We start from the raw sequence: 26,589 nt of genomic DNA, 5'->3' as shown, positions 1-26,589 counted from the left end.
GCATTTATCTGAATTAAACTCCATCTGCCACTTCTCGGTCCATTGGCCCATCTTGTCAAGATCCCGTTGTGATTTGAGGTAACCCTCTTCGCTGTCCACTACACCTCCAATTTTGGTGTCATCTGCAAACGTACTAACTATACCTTTTATGTTCACATCCAAATCATTTATGTAAATGACAAAAAGTAGTGGACCCAGCACCGATCCTTGTGGCACTCCACTGGTCACAAGCCTCCAGTCTGAAAAACAACCCTCCACCACCACCCTCTGTCTTCTATCTTTGAGCCAGTTCTGTATCCAAATGGCTAGTTCTCTTTTTATTCCCTGAGATCTAACCTTGCTAATCAATCTCCCATGGGGAACCTTGTCAAACGCCTTACTGAAGTCCATACAGATCACATCTACCACTCTACCCTCATTAATCCTCTTTGTTACTTCTTCAAAAAGCTCACTCAAATTTGAGAGACATGATTTCCGGCCCACAAAGCCATGTTGACTATCCCTAATCAGTCCTTGCCTTTCCAAATACATGTACATCCTGTCCCTTAGGATTCCCTCCAACAACTTGCCCACCACCGAGGTCAGGCTCATCGGTCTATAGTTCCCTGGCTTGTCTTTACCACCCTTCTTAAACAGTGGCACCAGGTTTGCCAACCTCCAGTCTTCCAATACCTCACCTGTGACTATCGATGATACAAATATCTCAGCAGGAGACCCAGCAATCACTTCTCTAGCTTCCCACAGAGTTCTCGGGTACACCTGATCAGGTCCTGGGGATTTATCCACTTTTATGCATTTCAAGGCAACCAGCACTTCCTCCTATGTAATATGAACATTTTTCAAGATGTCACCAAACATTTTCCTACATTCTAGATTTTCCATGTCCTTTTCCACAGTAAATACCGATGCAAAATACTTGTTTAATATCTCCCCCATTTTCTGTGGCTCCACACAAAGGCCGCCTTGCTCTTTGAGGGGCCCTATTCTCTCCCTCATTGCCCTTTTGTCATTAAAGTATTTGTAAAAACTCTTTGGATTCTCCTTTATTTTCTTTGCCAAAGCTATCTCATGTCCCTTTGTTGCCCTCCTGATTTCCCTGTTAAGTATATTCTTCCTGCCTTTATACTCTTCTAAGGATTCACTCGATCTATCCCATCTGTACCTGACATACGCTTCCTTCCTTTTCTTAACCAAACCCTCAATTTCTTTAGTCAACCAGCATTCCCTATATCTACCAGCCTTCCCTTTCACCCTGACAGGAATATACTTTCTCTGGACTCTCGTTATCTCATTTCTGAAGGTTTCCCATTTTCCAGCCGTCTCTTTACCTGTGAACATTTGCCCCCAATCAGCTTTTGAAAATTCTTGCCTAATACTGTTAAAATTGGCCTTTCTTCAATTTAGAACTTCAACTTTTAGATCTGGTCTATCCTTTTCCATCACTATTTTAAAACTAACAGAATTATGGTCGCTGGCCCCAAAGTGCTCCCACACTGACACCCCAACTACTTTCCATGTGAAAATGTTTTCTTTCTAATCTCACTCTTGCTTCATTTGCACATCATTTTAAGTCAATGCCCTCTCATTCTTTTCTCTTTTGTGAGTGAGATCAGCTTCTGTATACCTACTCTAACCAGCCCGCTCATGATCTTGAAAACCTCTCTCAGATCTCCCCTCAGCTTTCTTCACCCCAAGGATATTATTCCCATGGACCTTTCACTGAACTCGGGCTCTGTGCAGTCATCTCAACCTTTCTTCTATTGCCTCGTCTCTCATCTTCTCAATTAAAGACTCAGGGTGGAATTTTCCAGGTCCTACCGGAGCCTTTAGAAGGGCAGGCAGGATGTTTAATTGGGGGAGTGGCAACAAATTCATTTTCCCTATAGTGGGTTGAACTTTACGATTAAATTCTTAAAACCTTTCAGGTAGATAGAGTTCCCAGTTCCCATTGTCAGGAAACTGTTCGCATTCTTTCACATGGCCTGAATATTCATTAATCACACCAGCCACTGGGCTTAAACTCACAGGCACAATATACGAGGCAAAATTAAGAAACCCACATATTCGCAAACCGAATGATGTATACAGTACAACCTCGATTACCTGAACATCAATTTTCTGAATTTCGGATTATCTAAATAAGATCTCAAGGTTCCATGAAAATGGCATGAGGCAACTCAGCATTCAGTTATCAGTTAAGTGGCATTATGGCATGACCTGCTGGATAATCGAAGCATGTTCGGATAACCCGATACTCATCAATTACCGCTTGTTAGCAATCAGATCGATTATCCGAATGATCAATTATCCAAACAAAATACACCCCGCCCGTCTCGTTCACATAATTGAGGGTCTACTGTGTAGACATGACCCTGGTGGGATGCATGCTTCTCCTGAGATCCAGTGCAGATGAACTTCTTCCATTACTTGGTTCCTTCATAACCAATCTGTTTCTTTGCATAGACAGTTAGAACTGAAGGCTCTCCCTGTCGATCAGCTCATGTGAACTCTGCCATTGGCAGTCTGCCTGGAGTGTCAGGAGGGCAGACAGACCAGGCAGCCTCATTGACTGATTCCAACCAAACTGATGGGGCAGGCAAGCAGACCTCAACTTAAAATGAGGTCCAACTTCAAAAGAGGTTCGCCGGAGCGGTACGGTGGCTCAGTGGTTAGCACTGCTGCCTCACAGCACCAGGGTCCCAGGTTCGATTCCAGCCTCGGGCGACTGTCTATGTGGAGTTTGCACATTCTCCCCGTGTCTGTGTGGGTTTCTTCCAGGCGCTCTGGTTTCCTCCCACAGTCCAAAGATGTGCAGGTCAGGTGAATTGGCCATACTAAATTGCCCGTAGTGTGAGGTTCATTAGTCAGAGGGAAATGGGATTGGGTGGTTACTCTTCAAAGGGTCGGTGTGGGCTTGTTGGGCTGGAGGGCCTGTTTCCACACTGTAGGGAATCTAATCTAATCTTAAATGGGAATCAATTTAAAATGGGACTCAACTTGACAGAAATGTGGGATAGTTGAAAAGGAAAGGTAGAGAGTATAACTTAAAGGGCTTCTCCAGGTCTCGGGAAGGATCAAGGGAAGTAAAGAAACAGAGTGGAATGTAACAGTTAGGGGGATCTGGGGGCATCAAAGGATGGGAGCTGAAAATTAAAGTTGGGGAGCACAATGGGGCAATTAGGTACTCTTAGGATGGAGGAAGAGTAGTGGACCAAAACAATGGTGAACGTAAGGGTGAGGCTACACACGGAGATTTCCAACATAGCGGGTTCACAGGAAGAGCAGGAATATCGAGTGAGATAGTGAAAGGGCCAGTTGTCAGAAAGGGGGATTTGAAAAAGGACAGAGGAAATGGAGAGAGAAAAGGAGAGAGTCAGCAAAAGTGGGTGGGGAGAAGTGAAAGGGTGAGGATAGAGCGTGAATTACTCAAAGACAAGTTAACAATTGTTTCCTGACCATATTTTCTAAAATAATGATGCACAGAGACTGGGCAGTGCAAAGTGGCAGATCTCGTGATCTGTTTTCATGTTAGTGCCCAGTGTAAACACACTCCACTGAGGCAAACTAAACACAGAATGAAATAACCGAGTGCTCGCACAGTAAATAGTGTCAGGTGTGCACAGGGGGAGCAAAGTCTAAGTAAATCAGGTCTTAAAACTGCAAATAACAACTTCCTAACCATTACCCATTCTATACTAACCTTTGACGTGAAGGGCACCTAACAATCATTAGTACGAAAGGTGCTGGGGAAGTACAGAGTTATTGTTAATTGAATCACATCCATTACCACAGCTCTCTGCCACGGAAAGTCTGCCAACATCATCCAAGACCCATCACACCCAGGTAATGATCTCCGACAACCTTTTCTGTCAGGCAGGAGATACAGAGGCTTGATCACAGCTTCTTCCCAGCCATTATTAGACTGATGAGTGCACTGTCTAACTTCAAATAATGCTGATCTTGCTAATGTTGATCTCGCCTGGTGCACACCATATACAATGCCCCTGTTGAAGCTTTTGTTCCAACCTTTAATCTGTACAGTCCTATTTATTTTAATCTGTTTTTCACTGTACTTTGGTACACGTGACAATAAATCAATCAATCAATCAATCAATCAATTAGTCAAACTCTAAGAGGCCCGTTGTTAAGAACATATGATGATTCGGTTTGGAGGTCGCCCTCAAGACGCTGCCTGTCTTTTACCAGGACCTGATCACTGTCTGGAACATGGTCGAATCGCGTCACGCCTACCCTCCGACTGGAGTAGTGGCTGTCGTCAGGGAGCCGTTGCTCAGGAATCCGCACCTCCGTACTCGCGGGTTCGAGTGGCTGTCGGAGGGGAGGGCCGTGGCGGCGAGGGTGACCAGGGTCGGGGACGTACTGGGTGCCGGGGGGCTGGGCTGGACGCTGCCGCAGGACATAGCAGGCAGGGCAGCGGTAGACGTCCGGTACGTGGCCACCGCCATCCGACACCTTAAAACGGCGGTGCTCGGACCCGACACAGTGCACCAGTTGGAGGACGCTCAGGTGTGCGGTGGGATCCCGTCCGCGCACACCCCAGCCCAGACGGAATTTCACATTGGCCCCAAGGTCCCGTACGTCCCGCGGGAGCCTGTGCCCCACAACCTGAGCCGCCTCCGAGACCATGTATATATTGGGTGTGGGCGTTTGGACTCCCTTTTTGATTTTCTTAAAAACCTTCTCCTCTGTTTTTGGCTGCACTTCAGTCCCACGCTCCTGATCTTTGGGCACCCGGTACGGAGGAAGGAGGGCAGGTCTGAAGACCTCCTCGTGGGTCTGCTCCTGGGCCTGGCCAAACTGGCCATCAACAGGTCCAGGTAGCGGGCCGTGGAGGGGGTCGTTAGGGCCGACTGCCTGCCCCTCTTCCGCGGTTACGTTAGGGCCTGGGTGTCCTTGGAGAAGGAGCACGCGGTGTCCACCAACATTCTGGAGTTGTTCAGGGAGAGGTGGGCGCCACAGGGAGTGGAGTGCATCATTTCTCCCTCCAACTCTATTTTGATTTAGTCCCTACCCTCCCCCTCACTGTTTTTGATCACACAGCACTGCCCTTTGATGTGAAGGGCAGTGTTTGTCACTGGCCACCCGGGTGTTTTCCTATCTTCCTGGTGGCGGAAATTGAATAAAGATTCGTGCACTTTGTGTCTTTCACTGTGTCTCACACCTGCACACACACACCATGGGTGCTGGGGATAAAATAAGCACTACCGCACTTAGGTGGTAGTGTGAAAAAAAAATAAGAAGACAAAAAAAAGAACATATGATGATAAAGTCTTTATGGTAGCTGCTGATTGCAAGGTTGCAGGGCTGCCTTACAAGAGATAATGCAGGCTAACACGAGCTGGCTAAGTGTGGAAAACAGTATCAAGGGAAAGATGTAATTGTCCTGCCTGTGGCAGCAGTAGGGAGGGGGACACCAGTCATGGATGTAGAAATGATTGTTGTGAGGCCGTCACCAGTACATGAACAGTCAGATAAGGGTGCAAAGGTTAGAATTTCTACGTCAAGGTCTCAGGCAGAAAGCTTCCAACCAATAACTGATCTTTCTTCACAGATCAGTATTTCCATGAGATGTGTTTGACCGGGTAAACCCAGTAACAGTGAAGAGCAATGGCTGCAGAATCAGAGACAAGGGTGTCAGGGACTACGACTGTACAACAATAAGCAATGCAGGAAGTAGGCATCTAGGCTCCTCAGCCTCATCAGGCAGTGCACTGAGAGAGGGCAAAGGCCGGGCATGCCAGCCCCCTGCAGATGAATGAGAGGCACAGCTACAGGTGTCTTTGCATGACTAGAGAAAACTGTACATATTTATAGCACCTCCTGCAGGCAGATCCACAGCTACTCGGCACGGTGGCTCAGTGTTTGGTACTGCTGCCTCACAGCACCAGTGACCTGGGTTCGATTCCACCTTTGGGCAACTGTTCACACATTCTCCCCAGATCTGCGTGGGTTTCCTCCAGGTGCTCCGGTTTCCTCCCACAGTCTAAACTTGTGCAGGTTGAGTGGATTAGCCATGGGAAATGCAGGGATACAGGGATCGGGTAGGGGGCTTGGATCTGGGTGGGATGCTCTTTGGTGGGTCAGTGTGAACTCAATAGACCACATGGCCTGCTTCCACACTGTAGGGATTCTGTGATATGCTTGGCTTCAGAGGCAGTATGATTCTAGTACCGCTGAAGATCATAGTGACATTGAATTTCCTGGGCGAGATATGTGACATTTCCCAATCGGCCGCCCACAAATGCCTAAGTGGGTTCACTGCTGCTCTTCACAGGAAGGCAATACAGTTTGCCCATCTCACCACGCACCTCGACAGCTAAGTTGTCAGAGCCATTAGATTTGCAGCCATCATTGGAACCCCTCTAATGTCTACGAATACACCCAGTGTAAACATTCCATTCTTAGAACTCGATGGTATCATCCAGACAGAGTCCTGAACAGGAAGGAATTTCACTCCCTCAATGTCTAGCTTGCTTGTCACCTAGACAACAATTCCTGTAGGTATGTACCCACAATGCAAGATGGTCACCTCTGACTCCCCAATGTCCACCATCAGCAAGGCACAAGTCAGGAGTGTGATGGAATACTCCCCAGTTGCCTGGATAGGGGCAGCTCCAACAACACTCAAGAGGCTGGACACCATCCGGGACAAAGCAGCCCACTTGATTGGCATGACATCCACAAACATCAATTCCCTCCACCTTGAATTATTAGTAGCAGCAGTGTGCACTATCTACAAGGTGCACTGCACAAAGATCCTAAGACAGCACCTTCTAAATCTGCAACCACTTCCATTCAGAAGGACAAGGGCAACAGATACATGGGAACGCCACTAACTTCCGATTTCATTGCAAGCCACTCATCATAAAGTTCCTTCACTGAGTAAAAATCCTGGATTTCGCTCCCTAAGGGCACTGCAGGTGTACCTACACCAGTGGTTCAAGAAGGCAGTTCATCACCATCCTCTTAAGGGCAACTTGAGACAGGCAATAAATGCTGGCCAGCCAGCAACATCCACATACTATGAGTGATTTTTAAAAAATTCTTCTGATACTTACAATCTGCACAAATCTCAACTTCTTCAAATATTCGCTCCCCCATTTTACCTGCAGGCCTGCTTCATGGGCAATCCCAGAAGGTATACCTATTGACCCCAGGTGGTCTTCATATCTAGAGGGGAGGAGTACAAGGGTGCAAGAGCCCACTTGGAGTCCTGTGTGTACAGCTGGGCACGACACCTCAGGAAGACCTTGGCTTTGGCGAGAGTACAACACTTTACAATAATGAAAGTTGGACTTCAAGGGTAATGCTATGAGGAGAGATTTTACAAATTTGGCCTGTTTTCATTAGAATTTAGACAGTTAGGGAATTATCTGATAGAATTCTTCAAGATATTAACAGGAAAAGACAGAGTAAGTAAAGATACATTTTTTACACCAGTTCGAGATTCTAGAACCAGAGGGCATCGTCTTAGAATTGAGGCCAAACAGTTCAGGAGAGATGTTAGGAAGCACTTCTTAACACCCGGGATGATAGATGTTTTGAATTCTCTTCCACAAAGGTGCTGGTTTAGTTGTTACTTTTAAATCTGAGGAAAATAATTTTTTATTAAATAAAGATATTAAGGGATATGGGCCAAAGGCAGGTATATGGAGTTAGGCCACAGATCAGCCATGATCTCATTGAATGGTGGAACCACCTTGAGGGGCTGAATGGCCTACTCCTGTTCCCATGTTCCAATGTGTGAAACCTTTAGGCCAACGCTGCCCTGCAAGCATCCACCAGGGGCATCAGAGAACAGACAACAGGTCGTCTGATGACGCGCTTCCATTGGCCGATCACTCAGGAGGAGCTCTCTAGAGTTCGCCAAGCAGGGTCTCTGGAACAGAGTTTGTTTTCCGCACCCTGTACAATCTCGCTCAGCGACACAATGAGAACTTGGAAGTGGTAGGACAATGGAGCAGCCACCTGTCTCCTCAGAGCAGGAAGAAGAAGCGTCTGACAGAGACAGATGGTGATGATGTTGGGGGAGTGAGGGTAGCAGTGAGATGAGGCAGCAGGTCTGAACGAACCTGATAGTGACTCGATTTGAGGGCAAATCACCTTGTAAGAGCATGTGTGGACACTCAAAAATAAGAACCCATTGTGCCATCGAGGCATTCCTGACCTCAAGGAATTGCAACTGTGAAACTGTATCAGTCTCTGTCTGTCATAGATCTTCAATTATGTTCTTTCTTTTGCATCAATAATCCCCTGTTAAGCTTCCTGGCTAGAGCATCAGTATAGATTTCTGTAGGTTTACATGAGGCTACAGTTGTATCTCACACAGCTTAGTTTGTCAGGGATATTCAATGATCACAGAGATGGAGGTAGGCTGCTCTCTGCTGGATTCCTGCCAAACCCCGACCATCTTCCCTACCTTCCCACTTTGCAGAGATTACATTCTGTGCTGAGGATTACAGTAAACGAGAGCCTCAATACCCTGTGAAAGTGAGTATGTCTGGTAATCATTGGCCCTCCAGGTACGCTACAAGAAAAAGCCAGAAGGTTTAATAGATCTAATCAGATAACTGTTACATTTAAGTCAGTGTAGAACTGTGCAGATGGTGAACATCCATCCAGTGACTTCAGCGTTGTGTAATCTTGGGGGCCATATTGACAGCAGGGGCTGGGCTTGAGGAAGTCAATTGATTGCTTTGCCATTGTGCCTCAGATGAGTTTGATTTGATTTGATTGAATTTATTTATAGTCATGTGTATCTTGTTACAAAGCAGAGTGAAAAGTGTTGCATAGTGTCGCCACTCTCTGGCGCGATCTTAAAACATGGAAAAATAAACCAGACAATCAAAATATGAAGGCAGAAAATGAAGAAATAAAGAAATTTCCAGCTTTTCTTGTTCAGTGCCCTGCCATTAGCCATGGGCCTGGTGGTCAGGTATGAGTTCCCTTTGTTCTGCTGCTGTTGGAATTCAAGTTACCATTCTTCGGTGCCATCTCATCTCCACCAATACCTTCACCGCTCTGAATCCTTGCTGGACCTCCCCGGTGCAGATGCCATGATGATGCCGGGTACCTCACCATTGCCATCATGAGTCTGTTTCAGACCTGCCTCACCGATGCAGCCACTGGTGATGCAGCCACACATCAAGCTGGCCCCAAACTCACCTCCACCACCGCCATCGCCATGAGTCTGCGCTGGACGCAGACGCTGCCGGGAACTCAAACTCACCTCCGCCGCTGCTGCTACCGCAACTCTGCACTGGGCCTACTCACCGCCAACACCATCACTATGACCAAGCTCTTCAACAAGCGGTAAGTAAAAGTGAAGAAAAGAAAACAGAAGACAGAAAATAAGAAAAGAAACAAAACAATGCAGGTGGAGTGGACCAACCCCAGGCTCAGAAGGTTTACTACACCGCCATCTTAAATGGTGTCCTCTTTTGAGCCCGGACCTAGAAGCTCTCTCCTGGAGATTTTTCCACCTCATTCCCACTGGTTTGATTTTATGATTTATGAATGATTTATTGATACATATATTTTACAGTGAAATACAAAATACAGAGAAAAGCTTTCATTTGTCACCACATTCCAGCCCCAATTTGATGGTTTAAGAGAAAATGAAAAGGTGCAGCCAGCAGAGACGTCCAATCAGATGGATTCTGAGCTGGCTCAGAGCCACCACCAGTGTGCCAGACCCAACTGACATTGAAGCTGCCAATCCTCATGCGCCATCTCTTCTAATTCACCTTTGCCACTGTCCACACCGGGCACACCAATGTCAGAGACTATCACTGCGGTCAGTGTTGCCATGGTGACCTCACCAACCCCCTCCTCCACTTTGCTGCCAACAGCACCGTAACCAGCCAACAGCGAAATCGCCAATCCTCAGGTGTCATCTTTCACTGATTTTTTTTGCTCGAGTTCCTTGCTGCCACACTCAGGTGAAATGTTGCCTTGATGGTGGGGGAAGTGACTCTTTCCCGAGCTCACTTCCTCTGTTGTTGCTTGGGCCAAGACTGCCTCGGGGCAGACTGACTGCGTCAGAATCTAAACTGAGCATCAGTGAGCAGGTCATTGGTGAATAAGCTTCACCTGATCACCCCGTCAATAAGAACGTCCATCAGTCTGTCAATGACAGAGAGTCATGATTTGGAGATGCCGGTGTTGGACTGGGGTGGACAAAGTTAAAAATCACACAACACCAGGTTATAGTCCAACAGGCTTATTTGGAAGCACTAGCTTTCGGAGCAACGCTCCTTCATCAGGTGGTTGTCACAACCACCTGATGAAGGAGCAGTGCTGCGAAAGCTAGTGCTTCCAATATACCTGTTGGACTTTAACCTAATGATAGAGAGGGATGTCATTAAAATTCTTTCTCAAACAAATGTACAGCAGGAATTAAATGTACAAAGTGGCAACCTGACCAGCAAACATAAAAGGAAATCCTGATTAATGGAGGCAGAAAAATGACAGCTACCATTCTGTAGTGGTACGATAAAGGAAAGGACGTGCGATTGCTCAGCGTGTTTCATACCCTCAGGAATTCCAAAGAGAAATATTTGTGAAGAATAGACATTATGATAATGTAGGAGGAACAGCAGCCAATTTGCACACAGCAAGATCCCGCAAACAGTAATGTGATAATGATCAGATAATCTGTTTTTAATGATTTCTGGTTCAGGTTTAAATATCAGCCGGGCTCTGATTACAGCAATTATAGCAACACAGGGATGATTAACACGGCACAATGATTCAATTAAGTACATTTCTGCAGCTGTAAATAAAGTCACAAACAAGTGATTGGCAAAGTTTGAAGTCATGTGGAGCAGGAACCTGAGTGAAAACGTGTAGTAATTTGCAGTTCCAGCCTTTCGAACGATAGGTGTCATTTTGCAGGGTCAATGTTTCAAAGAATCAGCCAATCACAATGTGTACCATACCAGAGATGTTTAACACCCAACAATCAGGATATCAAATTTTTAAAGCATCCACAACTTTATCAGCGGTAAACTAATCTTGTAAAAGACATGTCAGCAATTTAATGGATTGTACACAATCTGACTCGATCTTGCAATCAATGCTGGACACATTGCACTGCCTGTGAACATTTCCCTGACCCAGCAGTACTGCCAATGCTGGCGAATGCAATGTGATTGATCTGCCTGGCAGATTTGAAGTATAACACATTTTATTCATACACTATAGTTACAACAAAAGGAAGTTGAAATTGGAATAACAACTATATTGGAAAACTGAACAGAATAATAAATTATTAATCACTACCAATTAACTGTTCCAATATGGCAACATCACATAAACAAACCTCTTGCTAAAAGGCAAATTCGGAAAAATAGATTGACTCACGTGCAATTCTCCAATCCTGGAGGAAAAACATCAAGAGAAAACTCTGAGAGAGAAAGAGTAGCAGGGAGAGATGTACTGCAGCTTCCGTCCGGTTTCAAGACCCCAGCCACAGCTACTGAGAAACTAAAACAAAAAGTCCTGGTTCTGTGGGAGCTTGGAGCTGAAAATGTGTTGCTGGAAAAGCGCAGCAGGTCAGGCAGCATCCAAGGAGCAGGTGAATCGACGTTTCGGGCATGAACCCTCCTTCAGGCATCAGCCCTTCTGCCTGACCTGCTGCGCTTTTCCAGCAACACATTTTCAGCTCTGATCTCCAGCATCTGCAGTCCTCACTTTCTCCTCTGTGGGAGCTTGGCCCACCTATTCAGGCTGCTTCACATGGTTCCAACTTTTATTAAAAAAACTAGCAAGACCTCACCAGCTGTTTACTTTATGAGCTTTCAATAGACAGCTCAGTGCCTCTACCTTAAAACCTCACTCCAAAAAAAAGCCAGGACTAGATGCACCTCTTAATCGGCACGGTGGCTCAGTAGTTAGCACTGCTGCCTCACAGTGCCAGGGACCCAGGTTCAATTCCAGCCTCAGGTGGCTGTCTGTGTGGAGTTTGCACATTTGTGCCATGTTTGTGTAGGTTTCCTCCCACAATCCAAAGGTGTGTAAGTTAGATGGAGAGGCCATGCTAAATTGCTCATAGTGTTAGCCAGAGGGAAATGGGTTTGGGTGGGTTGCTCTTTGCAAGGTTGGTGTGGACTTGTTGGGCTGAAGGGCCTGTTTCCAAACTGTAGGAAATCTGATCTAACCTTAAAGCCATTGTCATATCATGCATCAAGATTTCTTCGTCCCCTGAAGTGTTTCCCTTCTCAGAGACAGGAAGGTTATCAACAATGTATTTAACCCTAACCCTGCGCAATATATAAAATAGCAGAGGAAGTTTTGGGTGCAGTCAATAGTGATCTGAGTGTAATTTACGTTAAAAGCTGCCCTAATTTTCAGAAGCCTTTTTTTTGCTCAGCTTTTTGTTCAAACATAGTCACATATCATCAAATGCAAAACCTGGGATGAACCAGTACAACCCGCCGCGTCTGGAAATATAATTTTGTACAAAGAAATTGCTTTAAAAAGTGCTCCTTGATGAATTTAAGAGCAGTAACGTGGTGCAATTTGAAACGAGAGCTTGTTTGTCAGCAAAAATCAGCATCCTGTTCCCGTGTGCGACTCAGAAAAGGAAAATCATTGGGAGAACATTTCCGATCTGTGCAAGTGGCAGAAGCTCATTATTTGGACCTGGGTTTATGAGCAGGGCCTAAATCCTAAAAATGCAATGAGAAACACATGGATGTTTGGAGAAAATGCAAACTGTGAATGATTTGGGTCATAATTCATTTACATTTAAGTCCATTAAAACTGGTTGCAGATTTAAAACCATCTTCCCAGGGACAGAGGGTTTGTGCTGTAGGGAGAGGCTGAATAGGGTGGAGCTATTGTCTCTGGAATGTCAGGCGCTGAGGGGTGATCTTATAGAGGTTTATAAAATCATAATATGAAAATATAATGAATTCAAATTATAACAACAATTACAATGAACTAACTACTACCTTACTCTGCAAAACAAATCAAAACTACACTCCCTACAAATCTATAAACAACTAGTAGCTCGGGTGCTCGTTGTTGTGGTTCTGTTCGCCGAGCTGGGGATTTGTGTTGCAGATGTTTCGTCCCCTGTCTGGGTGACATCCTCAGTGCTTGGGAGCCTCCTGTGAAGCGCTTCTGTGATGTTTCCTCCGCCATTTATAGTGGTTTGAATCTGCCGCTTCCGGTTGTCAGGTCCAGCTGTTCGCTGCAGTGGTCGGTATATTGGGTCCAGGTCGATGTGCTTATTGATTGAATCTGTGGATGAATGCCATGCCTCTAGGAATTCCCTGGCTGTTCTCTGTTTGGCTTGTCCTATAATAGTAGTGTTGTCCCAGTCGAATTCATGTTGCTTGTCATCTGCGTGTGTGGGTACAAAGTAACTAAGTAACTAAGTAACGCCACTCAGTGCAACAAAACCGAGGTCCCCAACCTTCAGGAGCATTGATTATTGCCCCTGTAATTATTTATTCGGCATTCTTGCTCCCAGGGCACAAGGCTCACTGAATCCAATCACCGTGGTGAGGTGCTGCATTTTGGGAAAGCAAATCTTAGCAGGACTTATACACTTAATGGTAAGGTCCCCAGGAGTATTGCTGAACAAAGAGACCTTGGAGTGCAGGTTCATAGCTCCTTGAAAGTGGAGTCGCAGGTAGATAGGATAGTGAAGAAGGCGTTTGGTATGCTTTCCTTTATTGGTCAGAGTATTGAGTACAGGAGTTGGGAGGTCATGTTGTAGCTGTACAGGACGTTGGTTAGGCCACTGTTGGAATATTGCGTGCAATTCTGGTCTCCTTCCTATCGGAAAGATGTTGTGAAACTTGAAAGGGTTCAGAAAAGATTCACAAGGATGTTGCCAGGGTTGGAGGATCTGAGCTACAGGGAGAGGCTGAACAGGCTGGGGCTGTTTTCCCTGGAGCGTCGGAGGCTGAGGGGTGACCTTATAGAGGTTTACAAAATTATGAGGGGAATAGATAGGATAAATAGGCAAAGTCTTTTCCCTGGAATCGGGGAGACCAGAACTAGAGGGCATAGGTTTAGAGTGAGAGGGGAAAGATATAAAAGAGACCTAAGGGGCAACTTATTCACGCAGAGGATGGTACGTGTATGGAATGAGCTGCCAGAGGATGTGGTGGAGGCTGGTACAATTGCAACATTTAAAAGGCATTTGGATGGGTATATGAATAGGAAGGGTTTGGAGGGATATGGGCCGGTTGCTGGCAGGTGGGACTAGATTGGGTTGGGATATCTGGTCGGCATGGACAGGTTGGACTGAACGGTCTGTTTCCATGCTGTACATCTCTATGATTCTAAATGCCCTCATTAAAATGGCAGACAAGTCTGCATCCAGGTAATTCAAAAAGGATCGCCATGTCTTATAAAAAAGTTCCGCTTTACTGTGCACCATGTTTGTGAGGAAATTCAAAGGGGTGTGTTCCATCATTAACTTACACCACCCCAGCAAGCCCAGAGTGTTCTCAGACACCCAGGTCATCAGAATGATCTTCCTCGCACAGTAAGTGGGAATGTTGAGTAGCGTTTTCCCATGTGCGTCTAAGGAAGATAAACTCAGCAGACCCAAGAGCAGAGAGACCGGGTCTACCTTACCTTTGGTCCCCAGGATCCTCTCAATTACTCCTGCCACAACCCTCCAGTACATGCAAAGCTTGTGGCATGACCACAAACAATGAGTGAGGGGACCTTTGCTTACTTTACACTTGGGGCACATCGGAGATGCTCTCTTTTTGAGTTTCGCAAGATGATCTGGGGCCAAATGAGCCTCCATGAAGAACATTCAACTGCATACAGTTCGAGATCATTCTCGCATTCTCCCAAATGTGCTCCCATGTCTCTGAGGGAATCTCCACTCCCAACTCTTGCTCCCAGACCTCACCCAGGTACAGTATAGGTGGAGGCCATTTGACCATATCTCTGTTCACTCTCTGAATGGGTATCTCATTTAATGTCATTCCCTGCTTTCTGCCTGTAACCCTGCACATTCTTCCTTCTGAAATGACCATCTAATTCCCTTTTGACTGCCTCCATTACACCCTACCCTGACCACACTCTCCAACAATACGATCCAGGCCCTAAAACTACTCACTGCATGAAAAAGGTTTTAGTCGTTATCACTTTTGTGCTTTTTTGCCAATAATTTTAAATCTGTTCCCTCCCAATCTCAATCCTTTCACAAGTGGGAACAATTTCCCCCTATTTACTGTACCAAGACCTCTTGTGATTTTGAACAGCTTGATCAAACCTTTCGCCAACCTTCTCTCCTCCAAGGAGAATAATCCTAACTTCTCCAATCACTGTCATGACTGCATTTCCTTATCACTTGCTTGAATCAGAGCACAATACCAGAAGAACCCTCCTCCCCAGCAATTTGACCCAGGAGGGAGAGGGTAGTAATCTACCAACCCATCATTCTCCCACTTTGCCCCACTGGCAAGAAAGCTGACCGACAGTTCCAATTCTAAGTGGATAAGCCAAGATCACAGAGCTGTATGTTATTAGCTCCTGTGGCAAATGCTCTTTGGCCACATTCTCTGATAATATGGTGAGCCGTTGGATCCAGGTGTGCGCAGTCGCATGCTGGCTGTCTCTGAAGTTCCAGTTGTAAACACAGTGATGTGATATCTGGGATCTGTAAGTTGTTTCTTTGTAAACGGACATCGCTATTAACCCTGATCTGTTTTGCCCTCATGAGCTTGCCATAGCTGCAGTGACTGGCATTTACTTCAGCAGGGTAGTCATAGTGATGAGTTAATATTTACATTAACTGCTGCGCTACAACGGGGAGGTACCAGCAATATAAAACTGAAAGATCCAATCAACATTTATTAAAGTTCCTGGTATCGACATCCTGGTATATCACAATCATGGGTGCTGTTTTGTCTGGGCTAGCACAGAGATATTTGGTGACAAACCATAAGACACTTCTCTCAGAGTGCCACGCTGCAAGTGGCCTCAGTAAGATTGTGTTAGGTTTTCAGTCACCATCAAGTAAACTAGCGAGATACAGTAATGATATCATGAGCATGTCTCTTAAAAGGATCTTGCATACTTGCTTGTGGGACATGACATAATAGAGGATGGTTTGTCCCTGCATGGAGAGTGTGGGCTCTGTTAAATACAAACCACTGTCAGACAGAGGTCAAACAATGGAGTCTGATCAAATCACTCCTTGGATCTTTGGTGTCCATCCAGAGGTTGCACCATTTATTCTTTCTGTCAAAGCTTACATCACACCACAACCTCACAGAGCTCCAGAAGGGTTTGTGTGATATAAATCCCCTGTCTGGTAGGTTCTGAAAACGTTGGAGTTGACACCCTTCACATGGGCCACTGCATTTGTAACTAATGTCATTGCTTTGACATCTGTAGCTCAACCATGAAAGAGTGAAACTTACATTAACTATGCTGATCCTCATTTGGCATCTTGGATTTTAAAGCCAGCAGAGCATTTGATCATTTCAATCGTTATCCAGACAAGCCATGAGTTAAACATGCATTGTAAAAGACAGGGACATCTCAAATTACAAGACCAATAAAAGAAACTTTAAATCTCTTTCTAGTGATGGATGGTGAACCGCATTACTATGTTGTCAGTATGATTTGTCAAGTTTTTAATCTAAGTTTCTATCACCCGATGGAGCCACAGTGGGCCCTTCTTTGGGTCATTACAACACCAGTCCCTTGAGAATACATTGTTTCCTAGCCAGAACGGAGCCACTGAGCACTTGAGTGACTTAAATATCGTTAGAAGAACCATATTTCCGGGGCTTGAGGATTATTTGCAGAATGAAATAGGAAGATAATCAGTCTGACAGAAATTTACTTCAGCAAAGGATAGGCATAAATATAGCCGGGTTTAAAAGCTCAGGAATGACAGAAGTCAGAAATTAGAGACAATATCACTGCAAAATGAAGAGTCAAGCTTTAACCTGGGTCCCTGGCACTGGGAGGCTGCAGTGCTAACCACTGTGCCTTCGTGCCACTCCAATATGGATGGGGATGTGAGGGTCTGCGGTCAGGTGTGTGGGGATACGAGGGTGGGGATGTAAGGATAATGGGCAGGGGTATGGAGATAATAAATGAGATGTGGGGCCAAATGAGTGGGGATGTGGGGATACAGGGATTGGGATGGGGCGCAGTGAGTGGAGGTTTGATTGAAATGATTGGGAATGTGGGGATTTGGGATAATGATTTGTGTTATGGGGCTATATGAGCGGGATTTGGGGAAATGATTTGTGTTATGAGGGTATATGAGTGGGAGTTGGGATAATGATTTGTGTTATGGGGGTATATGAGTGGTTTTGGGGTAGTGATTTGTGAATTGGGGATATATGAGTGGGGATTTGGGTTAATGATTTGTGTTATGGGATATGAGTGGGATTTGGGGTAATGATATATGTTGTGGGGGTATATGAGTGGGGATTAGGGGTAAAGATTTGTGTTGTGGGGTAGATGAGTGGGGATTTGAGGTAATGATTTGTGTTGTGGGAGTTATATGAATGAAGATTTGGGGTAATGATTTGTGTTGTGGGAGCATATGGGCAGTGTGGGTTATGTTTTAAGGACAGCAATTTGTGACCTTGGCTGTCCCCAATTACCCAGAACTGTTCCAATTGGTTTGCCAGTTCACTCACTGCATGTTCATCTTGCAAGTTGCTGAGCAGATGCTCCATTTGCTGTGCTGTTTAACCAAATGCTTTCCATTAAATTATTGATGCAACACCATTACAACGCAATAGCTCATTACTCTCCATCTCCAAAATGATCACATTACATCTTGTGCTTGAATCACTCCATTCATCTTCAGAGATCTGCCTGCTGAGCTTAAACTTTTCCAGCTTTGTAGATCAGCAGGGAGTCCCTTTCTCCCTCTCAGACTGTCATCCATTCTCCAATTCAAAGTTCAGTAATGCATCATATAACATAATCTTATTTATGTTTCCTGCCAAGGCTTAATCAAGTATAACAAAGTGCTTAATAATCCCCGTCAAAGCTATCCTTCACACACAACACTTCATGCAATGGATGCTTTTTCCAACAAGATAAATGACAGCAATTCAGTGATTGACCGTGGAAGGATTAGGTTTTTATTGTTAGAGTGGACTTGAGCTGGTGAGATTGTCAGTGCCAATTGATACAGAGGCTTTCAATGTTGAGCTATCACTGTTATCCCTATCCCCACAGCCTTCCGAGATCACATCGCTCAATCCATACTGCATATCATATACCTCTGGGTTCCATTCCTCTGCTATTCCTTGCTGTATATTCAGCCACCCAGGCCTGAAGCTTTCAAGATCCCGTTCCAAATCTCAGAGCTTCGATACCTCTCTTTTATTAAGATGTTCTTTTAAAGCCAACCCTTTGATCGAGCTTTTCATCACCTGTTTAAGCATCCACATAAATCAAAATAGAAAACGCTGGAAATAATCAGAAGATCGGGCTTCTTTCTGCTTTTCAACTAGCACTGAGTTACATGGCTCGGTGTCAATGGTGAGTAAAGCGACCATAAGACCACACAATATAGGAGCAAAATTAGGCTATTCAGCCTATCAAGTCTGCTGTGCCATTGAAGCATGATTGTTATGTTTCTCAACCCCATTCTTCTGCCTTCTCCCCATAATCTTTGATCCCCTTACTCAGCCAGTACCTCTCTATCTCTGTCTTCAAGGCACTCAAAGACTTGGCCTCCACAACCTTCTGCAGCAATGAGATCCACATATTCACCACCCACTGGCGGAAGAAATTCTTCCTCATCTCAATTCTAAAAGGTCAACCCTTCACTACAGTCTCTCCTACTCTGACCAGCCCTCTCAGTATTCTGTCTGTTTCAATCAGAAATCTCTTCATCTTTCTAAACCCCATCAGGTATAGACCCAGAGTCCTGAACTGCTCCTCATGTGACAAGCTCTGAGAAACAGTTGAGAACATAGTTTGTTACATTAAAAAGGCTACATAAAAGCAAGTTGCTGTTGAGTTATGGTGAACTTAGTGAGGTACAAACTACACCGGGGACAGTCAGTCAAAAAACACAACAGACCTCACCTCACCTCATTCTCTGTATGTGAAAGGACACACCTGTCCTTGGGCCCTCCTTGTCTGGGGCATGTTTATAATGAGGAACATAAAGGACCAAATATTAACACAATAAGCAATCCATTCTCAACTACTGGCCAGGCTTTGGAGGTCTGTTGGTGTCTTAAATGTCAAATTACCTCGTCCCCGTCCTTTGTAAAGCCTGTCTGAATCATATTTTCAGCATAAATATTAGACATGGCTTCTATAATGGCAAGTAATCCATCTCCCTGGGTTACCACTCAAATCATAAGGATAGTGTCCCCTATGGTTCTATTCATTTCATTGAGCACACACACACATTCTGTATAAAGTGCCTGTGTTCAAGGACAAGCACTGACAGATTAGGTGAGCAGTCCGCTGTGAACATTGAATATCATTAAACTGATTTGGAGGAGGCTTCTGATGATTAGTTACTGAGACTTAAAAGAAAGAACATGCATTTATGTAGCACCTTTCCATGGACCGTCCTGAAGTACTTCACAAATTATGAAGTGCTTTCAACATGTTGTTATGACAACAAAGTCTGCAGCCAATTTTCACAGAGAAATATCCTCCTAGTAGCATCGCCCAGACAGTGTGCTTTTGTTAAGGGTCAGGTATTTGATTGGATGATAGGAAGATCACTTCTGTTCTTATTTGAAATAACGTCAGGAGATCTTTTACGTCTCGCTAAAAGGTGTTCAGAGTCTTGACTTAAACATCTCATGGCAATACAACACTCTGACCAGTGCAGCTCTCCATCTCTCATAACTACAGCCTGCACAAACTACATCAAGTACTGATCTTGATGTTTCATTCAAGTATCCACAGTGGGTCTTGAACATCTAACCCAAAAGTAAATGTTGAGGGGTCGGATGGGATACCAATCAAATGGCTCATTTACCTTCCATTCTGAAATGTTGTTGGAGCTGCACTCATCCAGACAAGCGGGGAGTGTTCCATCACACTCCTGAGTTGTGCCTTGTAATAGTGGACCCATTTTGGGTGGTCAGGAGGTGATTTATCTCAGAAATCATAGCTTCTGACCTGCTCATGTAGACACTGCAATTGCATGGATACTCCAGTTCAGTTTCTGGTCAATGGTAACTCCCAGGATGTTGCTGATAGAGAATTCCATGATAGCTATGTGGTGGAATATCAAGGGATGATGATTGGATTCTTTTGTTGAAGATGGTCATTGCTGATACTTGCCATTTATCAGGCTGGATGTTGACCAGGTCTTGCTACATGGGGAGTGCAGAATATTTTAGTATCAGTGGAATTGTGAATGGTGCTGAACATTGTGCAATTTTCAACAAACATTCCCACTTCTGACCTTATAATGGAGGGAAGGTCATTGATGAAGGTCATTGATGAAACAACCTTGGGCCTAGGACATTACTTGGAGGAACTCCTGAAGAGATGTCCTGGAGCTGAGATGACTGACCTTCAACTACCACCACTATCTTCCTATCTGCTAGGTATGACTCCAACTGGTGAAGAGTTTCCCCCCTGATTCCCATTGACTCCAGTTTGGCTCGAGCTCCTTAAAGCCTTGTTCAATGCTGACCTGATGTTGAGGGCAGACCCTCTCACCTGATGTTAATCGGATCAGTCTGGGATGGCAGCAGGAGAGAAGAGAAGTGGTGTGTGATAATGAATTGTGGTCTGTAGGAATCAATCACTTGAGGAGAAGTCAAAGCAAGACGCATGAATGGAGCTGAAGAAATTAAGATACATGGGCAGCAGCCTTGAAGAGGAGATAGCAGGAAAGTAGAAACATCATTAGTAGATAATGGTTCATAAAGCTGTTAAATCAGCATCATGCTGAGATGGGTGAATGGATGTGGGCCACTTGTTAAGTAACACAACATGGTTCGTATTTTCACCAAAATACTGCAATATTTTCAATGTCTGCATTGCAAAACCTGCTGGAGCCAAGACTATCTCTGGTGCCTGTAGATGAATAATGAGGCACCAAAATCTTCAATTGTCAAAACAGGAGATCAAAGCTATTGTTCATGCTGCATTTTGTGATCTGAAGCTGAGTAGCCTGAGATTGTGGATGGACTTCTGAACTGACAGTCATAGTTGGCTCTCACATGCAGAGAATCTAAAGAGTTTATTGTAATTCGCCAGAGCTGCAGAATTGATCAGTATTGATTTTAATATTGTTATTGTGAATATCGGTTTCTTCACCAGCCCCATTTCTGCTTTGCTTGTGACAATATCACAGACTAACATTCCCATTTCACCAGGAGATAGTGAGGAGTGCAGCTGCTGGAGGGTCAGAGTCAATCAACTGTGTCTCTGGGAAAGCACAGCAGGTCAGGCAGCATCTGAGTAGCAGGAGAGTCGAGCAGGAACGTGGAGGGGGTGGGAGGGGAAGAAGGGTGCTGAGAGATAAATAGGAGGGTGGAGGTAAGGTGTGGAGAAGATGGCTGGGAAGGCAATAGGTAAATGCAGGTGTGGGGGGGTGATGGTGAGGGGTCGGTGGACAGGGTAGAGCGGATAGTTGGGAAGGGAGATGGACAGGCAGGACGGGTTCTGTCCATCTTCCTTCCCACCTATCCATGCCACCCTCCCCACTGACCTATCACAATCACCTCACACATACATTGGCCTATTACTCCCCCCCCCCCCCCCCCTCCTATTTATTCCTATTCCACTAGCCAGGAATAGAGATGGCTAGACAGCACCACTGAATTCCAAAGGACAACTCTGGCCAACACAAGCTCATTAGTAATGGCTACCCTGCTGGACAACTATGGCTCCAATGGTGAGCTCTTTTAGTGAAAATCCAGGATCCCAATTCCATCATAAACAAGTCGTAGGTCATCAGAACAATGAGGTACAATGATATCAGACTGTAGCCGAGAAACACTCCAAAAAATCCATATGATTTGGTCACTGTGTCCAAATGGAAAACTGGATAGTGAAGAAGGTATGGTATGCTTTCCTTTATTAGTAAGTGCATTGAGTACAGCAGTTGGGAGGTCATGTTGCGGCTGTACAGGACATTGGTTAGGCCACTTTTGGAATATTGCATCCAATTCTGGTGTCCCTCCTATTGGAAGGATGTTGTGAAACTTGAAAGGGTTCAGAAAAGATTTACAAGGATATTGCCAGCGTTGGAGGATTTGAGCTACAGGAAGAGACTGAATAAACTGGTGTTCTTTACCTTGGAGCGTCAGTGGCTGAGGGGTGACCTTATAGAGGTTTATAAAATCATGAGGGACATGAATAAGGTAAATAGACAAGGTCTTTTCCCTGGGGTGGGAGGATTCCAAAACTGGAGGGCATAGGTGAGAGGGAGAATATTTAAAAGGACAACTTTTTCGATGCAGAGGGTGGTGCGTGTATGGAATGAGCTGCCAGAGGCAGTGGTAGAGGCTGGTACAATTACAGCATTTAAAAGGCATCTGGATGGGCATATGAATAGGAAGGATTTAGAGGGATATGGGCCAGGTGCTGGCAAATGGGACTAGATTAGGTTAGGGTATCTGGTCTGGAAATGTGTTGCTGGAAAAGCGCAGCAGGTCAGGCAGCATCCAGGGAACAGGAGAATCGACATTTCGAGCATAAGCCATATCCGCCACAGATTCACCTGCACCTCCACACACATCATCTATTGCATCCTCTGCACCCGATGTGGCCTCCTCTATAATGAGGAGACAGGCTGGCTACTTGCGGAGCGTTTCAGAGAACACTTCTGGGACACCCGGACCAACCAACCCAACCACCCCGTGGCTCAACACTTCAACTCCCCCTCACACTCCACCAAGGATATGCAGGTCTTTGGACTCCTCCATCGCCAGACCACAACAACACGACGGTTGGAGGAAGAGCGCCTCATCTTCCGCCTAGGAACCCTCCAACCACAAGGGATGAACTCAGATTTCTCCTTATGCCCAAAACGTCGATTCTCCTGTTCCCTGGATGCTGCCTGACCTGCTGCGCTTTTCCAGCAACACATTTCCAGCTCTGATCGCCAGCATCTGCAGACCTCACTTTCTCCTCTAGGGTATCTGGTCGGCATGGACGGGTTGGACCGAAGGGTCTGTATCTGTGCTGTACATCTCTATGACTCTATGACTGTCTATTAAATGCAAACGCACCCACGAAGGTGATAGCAGACTCTCAGCCCCTGATGCCGACACTTAAAATTCATCTCATGCAGGATCAGAGCTGTCAGGTGTGAAGCCTCCTGTTTGATTCTAGATCCCTGTCTTTATGATTCTTTAGAAACCTGCTGTGAAAGAGTTCTATCAGATGCATTTTCCAAACCTTAGATCAGCGCTGACATTTATAGTACTCATGGAAAAAAACTGCAATCCCCAGTGAATGAGAAAGAGCTGAAATTGTGCACTTTAGCTCAGCATCAATATATTATGGGCATATTATATAATACACTGACCTGAACTCCTGATAAAGTCCTTCACTCTTCTTATGTGGTTTGATTGGTTTCTGTGGAAGCCAAGGAAAGAACTTGCATTTATGTAGCATCTTTATGGTGTCTGCATGTACCATAGCTGCTCACAGCCAATTAATGAATTGCAGCTGCTGTTGACTGGTGGCTCAATGGTTAGCACTCTTGCCTCACAACACCAGGGACCTGGGTTCGATTCCACTATTGGGCAATTGTCTGCGAGGAGTTTGCACGTTTGCCCGTGTCTGCGTGGGTTTCCTCCCACAATCCAAAGATGTACAGGTTAGATGAATTGACCATGCTAAATTGCCCATAGTGTTCAGGGATGTGTAGGTTAGGTGCATTAGTCTTAGGTAAATGGGGTATGGGTGGGTTACTCTTCAAAGAGTCAGTGTGGACTTGTTGGGCCGAATGGCCTGTTGCCTCACTATAGGGATTCTATGATAGGAAACATGGCAGCCAACACACGTGCAGCAAGCTCTGGCTAACAGCAATGTGTTACCGAACAAGTTAAACTGCATTTTGTAATTTTATTTGAGGAATATAAAGTGGCCAAGACACCAGGGAGAAGTCAAAAACAGAAGTTGTTGGAAAGCCTCAGCAGTTCTGGCAGCATCCTGTTTTAGGTCCAATTGTTCAGAATTGATGGTAGCTGGGAAAAAAATGGTATACATACATGGGATGGGGAGGGGGGTAGGAATAAATGATAGGTGGAAATGTAACCCAGAGAAAGAAAAAAATACCTTGCAGACAAAGGAGTGAGTAAGGGTCAGCCTGGGAGAGCTGCTAATGGGGACCATTAGTACCTGACAATGGGTAGTGTGTGGTAGCAGCCCATATAATGAGATAGTGTGGTGTGTAGGAGTATGGGGTAAGGACATGGGAGAAGGTGCTCAGGCCCTAAAATCATTGAGCTCCAGAAAGCTGTAAGATTCCCAAGCGGAAAATAAGATGCTGTTCTTCCAGGTTGTGTTGAGCTTCATTGGAGCACTGCAACAAACCTGAGACAGAGGTTGGTCAGGGAACATAACTGTGTGTCTGAGTGGCAGGCAACTGAGAGCTCAGGGTCTTTTTTACGAACAGAACGCAGATTTTCTGAAAAGCGTTCACCTAATCTGCACTTTATCTCCCCAGTACGGAAGAGACCACCGGGGCGAATTCCCCTGCTCCTCTTCAGAATACATTATATTACCCGCAAAAGTGAACGGGGGTGTTGTGTAGTGTTGTCTTGGTCAGAATCAGTGTAGTCAGGCTTTGAGCAGCATAGGCAGTAGGATCATAGGGCCTCCCAGTTGCTGAGGACAGTCTGAAGCTCAGGTTTTACATGCAGACATAAGCTTTATCACCCTCAGAGCAGGCTCAGCAACAACCCAATTAATTTACTCACTGCAGTTTTCACTGTCGTTGATGCTAAAATATTTTGTACTTTAACTCCATCTTCATCAAGAAAACCTATGAAACAGCAGGAGGACATAGAAATGGTCAGATCACATTATTAATGATATTACCATGCTCAGAATGTGAACACATTGAAAAAAATAGAAGGCAAACCAACGAGTACCACAATTTCAAGAGAAATAAATCAGCCTTTGAATAATCACATTTGGCATAATAGTACCTGACGTTTTCTCCATAAATTCTATCAGCAAATCAAGGCCAATTAAGAAGGCCAGCCTCCACACTGTAGGGATTCTAGGAGGAGGCCTTGAGCCCGCTCTGCTCCTCAATAGAATCATGGCTGATCCAACATTCCCCATGTCCGTTTCCCTGCCTTTTCCTCATTACCTTTGATTTCTCCGACTGAATTAGGTAAATAATAATATGGACAAATTCCCCTATCAACTTCAGCCTTAAATATACACAAGGGACTCAGTTAAGAAAATTAAGGTGAATCCAAAGTGGTTCTTTAAGTATATTAAAGAAATAAGAATAACTAGAGAGAGAATTGTGCCCCTCAAGGACTAAAGTGGACATGTATGTGTAGAACCACAGGAGATGGACAAGGTTCTCAATGAATATTTCTCCTCTGTGTTTACCCATGGAGATAGAGATGGAGACTTGGGAATTTGGGGAAGTTAGTGGTGATATCTTGGGGACAGTCCATACCACAGTAGAGGAGATGATGGATGTATTAGAATATATGAAAGTGGATAAACTCCTGGTCCTGACCAGATATGTCCAAGAACACTGTAAGAGGTTAGAGAAGAATTTGTGGGGGCCCTGGGTGATATTATTACATTATCGTTAGCCATGGGTGAGGTCCTGGAAGACTGGAGGGTAGTGCTGCAAAGAAAAACCTGGTTGGTAAGCCTAACATCTGTGGTTGGTAAGTTACTTGGGAGGATCCTGAGATTAGATATACATGCATTTGGAAAGATAGGATTTGATTACAAATAGGCAGCATGGCTTTGTACATGGGAGGTCATGACTCACTGGCTGATGGAATTCAATGTGAGCAAATGCGAAGTCTTGCACTTTGGAAAAAAGAATACAGGCATGAACTACTTTCTAAACGGTGAGAAAATTCATAAAGCCAAAGTACAAAGGGATCTAGGAGTGCTAGTCGAGGATTCTCTAAAGGTAAACATGCAGGTTGAGTCCGTGATTAAGCAAGCGATGCAATGTTGTCATTTATCTCAATGACACAGTTAGAATATAAAAGCAGTGATGTGCTACTGAGACTTTATAAAGCTCTGGTTAGGCCCCATTTGGAGTACTGTGTCCAATTTTGGTCCCCACACCTCAGGAAGGACATACTGGCACTGGAGGGTGTCCAGCGGAGATTCACACGGATGATCCCTGGAATGGTAGGTCTAACATACGAGGAACGGCTGAGGATCCTGGGATTGTATTCATTGGAGTTTAATAATACATGGCTTGTAAAGGGTGGACGCTAGGAAATTGTTTCCGTTAGGCGAGGAGACTAGGACGCGTGGACACAGGCTTAGAATTAGAGGGGGTAAATTCAGAACAGAAATGTGGAGACATTTCTTCAGCCAGAGAGTGGTGGGCCTGTGGAATTGATTGTCGCGGAGTGCAGTGGAGGCCGAGATGCTAAATGTCTTCAAAGCAGAGAT

The sequence above is a fragment of the Chiloscyllium plagiosum genome, chromosome 27, assembly GCF_004010195.1.
Source record: "Chiloscyllium plagiosum isolate BGI_BamShark_2017 chromosome 27, ASM401019v2, whole genome shotgun sequence".
NCBI classification, from domain to species: domain Eukaryota; kingdom Metazoa; phylum Chordata; class Chondrichthyes; order Orectolobiformes; family Hemiscylliidae; genus Chiloscyllium; species Chiloscyllium plagiosum.
Note: the sequence above shows the minus strand (reverse complement) of the source record.